Raw genomic sequence first — 8,257 nt, 5'->3', positions numbered from 1 at the left:
TGATATTTGTCACTGGTTATTATGAGTCAGAGGAGCGAGTGTAGGCGGATGCATGGGTCATGAGAGCCCCATAGCAGCAAAGTCAGAGGAGGGGCTGCATGACCCAGCTCGGCATGCCAGCGGGTGATAGGCAGAAATTGGAGGGAAAGGGGGGGAAGGGGCAGAGCAACAGGCTGAGAGAGGGAAACAAAAGGAGACTGGGTAGGCTGGGCTAGCCACCATTTTATGTGGGCAGCGAGGAAGAAGGTTCCCACCCACCCTCCCGTTAGTTTGGAAATAACAACTTTAGCTGGTCAATGCTGTTGGATAGGCATTGCCCGGGGGGTCCGTGAGTTAAAGAGAAATATTGGGAATAGAATTTGTAAAAAAATAAATAAATAAAATAAGGGGAGTAAGGGTATTTGTCACAGCATAGGCGGGTCTTTTTGTCAGTCTGCCGGGGAGGTGATCTGTTATGGGATCGCTGATCAGGTCAAATGGGTGGTTTAACCCCTTAAGGTGGGTGACCACGGTTAACAGATGGAGTACTAAAGGGGGGCAATAGGAAGCCCCGGGAGAGGCGGCAGGGATCCTCTTAGCTAGGGATTGGGCGGCTGGAGGATATCCTGGCTTGCTTTGGAAGGGGTAGACTGACAATGGGCTCAGGCAGACAAGTTTGGGTTACTTATTGTTATTATCTAATGGAATTGTTGTAATGTTATAAAAGGGATGTTATGGATGAACTATTTCATGCTTACAATTGTATTGATGTTATGCATTGTTATGTACTAATAAAAGCTGTGGCCATGATCATTCCAAATAATGATATTTGTCACTGGTTATTATGAGTCAGAGGAGCGAGTGTAGGCGGATGCATGGGTCATGATTTTATGTTATGCTTTTTTTGTGCCTGGCACTGCCATTAAAGTATATCAAGGATGTCAAGCAATAAAAGAAAATAGGCACTGTATGCTTAATGTGACATTACTGGATTTCATAGAAAGGCTGTATTTGGCAACACACACACTGTTTGACCCTCCCATTATGTATGTTCCTGCTCAATGAACAAACCCCCATCTTTATCTTACTTATATAGTAAAGTTGCTGTACAGATTTTCACAAAATTCTGTTTCTCTGTACTCATGCCTAACACATTGACTACTGACCACTGCACATGAGTCCCCACTGCTAGTACAGGTTTATAAAACAGCAAACTGGACATTGCGTGACTTTAAAACCTATAACAGCAAACCAACTGAAATTGAATTCACATAAAGACATTAAAATTTATATAGATCATTATTACATATTACATAATTACATATAACATAATTACATATTATTATTAGTGATTAGTGATGGGCGAATTTATTTGCCAGGCGCGAATTCACCAGCGAAAATTCATCGGCGTCAAAAAAAAATGTTGTCCAAAAAATGGACGCCGGTGTCTAGAAGGGACGCCGGCGTAAAAAAATGGACGCCGGCATCAAAAACGAGACGCCGACTGTGTTTCGCAAATTTCTCGGTAAATTCGCAAATTTCTCGGTAAATTCGTAAATGGCGCAAATTCGCTCATCACTACTAGTCACTACAATGTTGACGCTGGCGTCAAAGTCAATGGGCATTCAAATAATGTTGATGCACGACGGTTTTGACATGAGTGACTTTTCCATTAAATTTTTGCAGCAGTTTCGCAAATTTATTCGCTGGCGGTGAAAAGCAGAAACTCGCCGCAAATTCGTGCCTGGCTAATTTATTCTCCCATCACTAATTATTACATATTCATATTTGGAGTGTGGTCAAGGGACTCTGAGGTTACAGACAGTAACAGGTCCATAGGCAGGCAAGATGGCAGGCAAAAGCAAGTTCATATAACAGGCCAGGTCCAAACCAGGTTTAAAGAAGAAGAGGATGATAGCAAGGCAGGAACACAATTGCATGAGCAAAGAAGGGGCCTTAAAAAACCATTTAATTGGGAGAATATATTATATCTGAACCCAAATATTCTGCAGCAGACAGGCTATGAGGAAAGAAGTCATTAAATGAATTGTAGGCCTGGGAAATAAACCAGGGGAAGCAGTAGCGAGCAATTCAATGCAAGATCATTAACAGACACACAAAGAGATTGGGGCATTTTGGGCTTCTAAAAACATGGCTTACAAACCCCCTGAAAACCCTGCATGTTCCATTGCTCCGGAAAGTCCTGCAGTTTCAGCTTTTCTAACAAATTATGTTATCTCTTAGCCAGCCCAGTAACGTTTTTATGTAGTAATGATAATGAATATCTGTCAGCCTTAAAGGACATGCAAACCGTCCCCGCAAAAATGTAATCAGTGAACAGCCTCTTTGAAATCTTTGGATACCTGCCACTCTAAAAGGTTAAAAGTAAGGCTGCAATAGCCCCCTAATCACTTATAAATCCTTCTAGTCCTCTAACCCACTCTGCCCCCTCCTCTGGAATTTACTTTGGCTGTGGGCTAATGAGCATGCTCAGGGCCGAACTGGGGGTAAAAAGCAGCCCGGGCAAAAAAATCAAAGCAGCCCACGTGTAAACACGGGATGTTCTGACTTGTACACATCCACTCCTATATTGGGGTAAAACTTCAAAAATTTATAAGCATAAACAAATGCTTGCTTTCTGCAGTTCAACCAAAGCTTTCAGTAGTGGGAAGAGATGAATATGGTTTGAATATAATATAAATATAAAAAAATATTACAGAAAGTATATTTTTATTGGTAACACTAATTTAGCTAAACCTGGTGATCAGGTAGCTAATCATGTGCTGTAAAGGTATTCCAGAATGAACTCAAATTGTTCTGTTAAACTGGCACAGACCTAAATGAAGCCATTTAGTGACTTTGTTTTAATGGATTTCAAATGAAAACTTTTCTCACTTGCTACTGTTTATTCACAAAAATTTTTTACATTTCATTATGCTGGGTACCTACATAATCTAGATGACAGTCCCTGACCCGAAACCACAGTAAAAAAAAGCCACACAAACATGGGCGCTTAAACAAACACTAAAAACTCATTGGTTGCCAGGGACCCCCCATACAAGTTAAAAAAAAACAATTGGTGGTTAGGGGCCCCCCATAAAAGTTAAAAAAACTTTATTGGTGGACAGATAGAGAGTGCAGAGAGACAGAGTGCAAGTAAGAAGGAGATGTGCTTTGGCAATGTTATTAGGATGTATGATCTAAGAGGCTGTACATATGAGGTGAAGGAGAGAACAGAAACATATGACTCCATGTCAGAAAACCTGGTTACATGAAATAATAGTGGAGGCCCTGATAAAGAAAAAGCAGCAATAAGTTTTATGCTAGATAGAAAAAAAAGGAGTTTGGTTTTAGCTATGTTAAATTTGAAGTAGCAAAAGGACATATGAAGGGAAGCAGCAGTTAGACACATGGACAACTGGGGAGAAAGAAAAGTCCAGGGACAGAAGTTAGTATTAACAGTCAAAGGAGCTTTTCAGAGGATTAGTGGAGTTATAGAGAAAACATGCCATCTTGGGTCTATAAAGTTTCATACAAGAAAGAGATAGAATAGTTATACGAGTATGAACGATAAAAGACTCCCCTTCTTACCACATTAGTAAAGATCGTTCAGCTGTCCTCCCCTGATGGCAGGGAGGGCCTGCAAACAGCAGGCAGCATGAGAACAGAGGAGTAGAAGGGGCGGAGCCACAGTGGGAGATATGGTGGAGGAGCGGTCCTAGAGCCCTCCGGATTCAGTTTCTAAAAGGAGATCAGGAGCGGCCCCTCTGGCATTTTTCCGAACAGATACATTGCCAGTCCGGGCCTGAGCATGCTCAGTTCTTCTCAGCTAAGATTACTAAACACACCCTCCAGTCTAACAGCCATTGAAGAGATAACATTGCTGGTTCCCATATAAACTCTAGCTGTCTGTTCCTATTTATTTTCTCCTAGCTACCTCTCCTGAGCTCATCTTAACCATTACAGTGCTCAACCCCAGCAGAACTTTTTATCAAAGTATGTTGTGCCTGTGTGTTTGCAGATGTCAATATTACTGATGATGTGTCAGAGAGAAAATGGCCGCTGGGTGAAAGCTGCTATTTGTATTAGGAAAATGTGATGGCACTGGCTAATGGAGGGGGTATATGCAGTACAAATGATGTGCTTGGGTGGGAAAGATATGCCAAACGTATTTATATAGTCAGAGAAGGTAGGCTTTTCATGTCCTTTAAAACATTTTGCAAAATATGTGTATATATACAGGGGATCCGAGAACCCTTCCTGCTGTTCTGTCTGTGACATCTACAGGCAAGGGAGACATCTGATTGGCTGGGAACCCCCAGAGGACATCACAAGAAAGAGGAGGGCCCAGATAGAGCCAGGGTTTGGAGTAAAATTCATCGGATGGGCAAGCAAAGGCTATAAAGGAGCCCTTCTGCTGCAGCATCCAGTCAGAACCAAAGTGAGAGAGCTGCCCAGGAATATAGACAGGCTCCAGCCATATAGAAAGACCAATCCTGTTCCCTACCCAACTGCCTGTGGATCTCTTTTGCCAGCCTTGTGAGTCCCCGGTGAGTGATCCACTGGAGGGAAGATATTCAAAAGCCCTAGTCTGTGCTCCACTATGTGAGGACAGGTCCTATCTATTGCTGCATTATACATTTTACACAGGGACTATGTTTTACCTGCAACTTACTTCCTGCTTTCAAGGTTAAACCTCCCAAACTATTTTGCCCTTTTATTGGCTACCAGTGGGATCACCTGACTATAGTTGGGTAAAACATAGTCCCCGTGTAAAATATATAATGCAGCAATAGAATTTCTAATGAATCAGTGTAGTGTAGGACTGGCCAGATATGGAATGACTTTGACGTAGTTGGCCAGCTTAAATATATTGTGATATAAAGACAAACAATCCCTGTTTTGTTTAAAGGGTAATGCTTGTAGCTTAAGGCACAAAATTTCTCAATGTCTTAAATATATTATTAAGGAGTTGAGTGCAGAGGACCTCTTGTATTAGTCAGTATGAATTTTGTGTTCACAGTCTCAACACTTTCCCTTGTTTTAGTTTATACAGAAGCAGTGACCAGCTCCATGTTGTAGCTCCCACCCTTCCCAACTATAGTCAGGTGATCCCACTGGTAGTCAATAAAAGGGCAACCAAGTTTGGGAGTTCAGGGATTTTGGGAAATCAAACCACTTGAAATGAAGTATTCCAAAAAGACTGTTTCAACAAGAGGTTATGTGAAAGTGTTTTGTTCACGTATTTTTCTTATTGCATAGTCCCTAGTTGTTCAGGCATTAGGTAAGCAGAGTCTGATAATGAGGGCATTAGCTGTCATTCCTTTCAATTAGCAGGCTGGACATGTATATTTAAAGTGACCCTATTGTCTAATGTTAAACAATTCACTAGAAATGAATATTCATCATGAGCCTGGAGGGTTTCTGATGGCCCATAAGGTCAAAGTTTAGTGTGTATGTAGCTTTTCAAAAGTCAGTATAATGTGCACATGTGGGAATCAAGAAATTATGAGCTAACAATCTGTAATTCTCAGCAAAAGGGAAATTAGTAAAAAGAAAGGGAGGCAGGGGAATAAAGTTTTTTCATCTATTAATTAGTGATACCAATATATAATATACTAACATACAGATACAGAAGGAATGTATTTTTGCACCTTGTAGGGACACATCCTTCCTTCCTAAATTGATTAATATGTCATACATGAAAGTAAATACATTTTAAAAATGCAAGCCACTTATAGTGTGTAGGGATGGGCGAATTTGAACCATTTCGTCTTGCCAAAAATTTGCCAGCGACGCCCATTAAAGTCTATGGGTGTTAAAAAAATATTGTCATGCGGCGTAATTTTTTGGACGCGCGTCATTTTTTTTTTGCCGCACAACACCATATAAGTTTATGGGCGTTATTTCCACGGCGAAACAAGGCGAAAAAAATTTGGGATGTGTTAAGCAAATCTATTATGAGGAAGGACAAATGGATACTTGTAGTAACTTGGATGCCAATGGACATCTTTTGTTATGTTAATTTGCAAGTCGCAAAACCTCCACTACTTTTATATTTGTACAGGACGTAAGCTAGAAACAATGATTAAGAACAATGCTCAGTAACATGGCTGGAACTAGAGGTAGGCAGATGAGTTACGTGCCAAGGGTGCAACGGTGGGGGCGGGGCACCAGGCACGTATCCCTTCTGTAGCCTACCCATAGACCAGGAACTTGCTCCTACTTCATTCTACATAGTCCCCTACTCCCCTAGGTGGTGTGTGCTTGTTTGCTTGTGCGCGCATAGGATAGGCGGAAGGACAAAGCCAACCGGGTTGCCTAGGGTGCCCAGCTGGCTTGGCCCAGTCCTGCTCAGTAATGCTTTTAAGAACATATCTGATACTGAAAGTATAAAATATATGAAATGCTTGAGAACTGGTGCTTTCCTGATAACTGTCATAACATGAACCAAAAGTGTGAAAAAAATTGCCCACTACATTAATAAATCGCATACTAGCCACTTGAGCAACAACGCATGTATAGTCTTTATTTTCAGCAATCTTTATATAGGAGGTGAAGGGTGCAGATCTGGTCTTGGTTTTGCAACACAGATTGTTCCACCCAGGGAATACATATGCCATCCAGCAGTTCAATAGTATATTAAAATATAGCTCAAGCGCCCATCCCCTTTAGCTTCTGCTGATTAACCATCCAGTGTGCTCAGAAATGGAGATAGCAAGTGAGTGTCTACGAGTTTTTTTGTCACAGATAACACTTTCTCTTCACCTTTTAGTTAATCAGAAATCAAAATAAATTTCTTCCATGACTACAGCTCCGGTAAGACCTTATTTGTATCCAGCACTATCAACAGCAGGAATAATGACTGGCTAGGAGTTGATCACAGATAAATGGCCTGGTTACCAGTAAAGGTACCAGAAGGATTGAGAATTCAATCTCTGTCTAAGGACGCAAGGGAACCCTGCAACAAACGCCACATCCTTACCAGGCTATAGCTCCAGAGTTCTCACAGTGAATTTCTTCAATTACTACAGAGCCTTGCATTAGTAAAAATAAATTCCTATTTAGGATGCTTTATCTAAAACCTAATGAAAGTTTAAGCTTTGAAGTGATTTCTGGATATTTCATTGAAATGGAAAGCTTTGTTTGGAGTAGAAAAACATGGTTACCCGTTTTGGATTTAGCCAAAGGTGTATTTTCTTTATAGAAGTGGAATTTCACAAAAAAACTGTCTTTTTGATGTGTGCACTTGCTACAATTCTATGTATAACTATATACATATCTCCACAGTAATGACTTGGCACCCACAGGACTAGCTTAAAATATGAAAACATACTTTTTATTGGGCAAAATCAACATTTCGGTCACATATTCAGACCTTTATCAAGATGAATATATGTCACAAAATGTTGATTGTGCACAATAATTCTATAAGCAATATATATTCTATATATATAATAATTATATATATATATATATATATATATATATATATATATATATATATATATACATATATATATATATATATATATATATATATAATCACACTCGGAGACAAAAAGGAACACCAAGAGCCCCAATAGTGTAATATGTTTTTACAGGGAGTAATGGTAGAGTAAACAAGTTAATACTCACAAACCAGGGTTACCGATAGGCAACCACTGTATAGGCAGGTGGGGAGATTATCCTGACCCCACTCAGGAATAAAACGTCGCTCTCTGTAGAAGAAAAAAAAGGGGATGATACCCCTCCACTCGGGTGGACTCGATATAGTAGTAAGACAAAACAGAGGCGCCAAAAGGATAAAAATAGCTAAAAGCACTTAAAAACCCAATGGGTAATTCAGAGGAGGTAGTAAAGAACTTACCTCCTCCAAGCAGACACCAACGAAAGTGGTAATTTTCAATAATAGTTTATTCACAAAACAGTATTGCAATGCGTTTCGCAGGCATTTCCTGCTTCATCAGGCAATATGGAACGGGAGCAAAAACAACTAAAAAAACAGAGACAGGCAAATTTGTAAAATATTATTGTATACAGCTGTTCGGATTGTGGGGAAGTGTGGATACTAAGTGATGCCCTTGGGCCAAGTATATGGGGGGAAGGGGAAACAAGGGGAGGAGAAATAGTTCACAGCATGGGGAAACAAGTGCTGATGGACATGGGGTATAGGCTGCTAGTATATATTATCTAAATTGGAAACCAAGTATCTTGGTGGGAGACATAATAGGAGACAAAATATCTGTGCTACATCCCCTGGCTTTAAATATACCTT

This window comes from Xenopus laevis, chromosome 2L (genome assembly GCF_017654675.1).
Source record: "Xenopus laevis strain J_2021 chromosome 2L, Xenopus_laevis_v10.1, whole genome shotgun sequence".
NCBI classification, from domain to species: Eukaryota; Metazoa; Chordata; class Amphibia; order Anura; family Pipidae; genus Xenopus; species Xenopus laevis.
The sequence above is the reverse complement of the archived record's forward strand: the minus strand, read 5'-3'. Positions refer to the sequence as shown.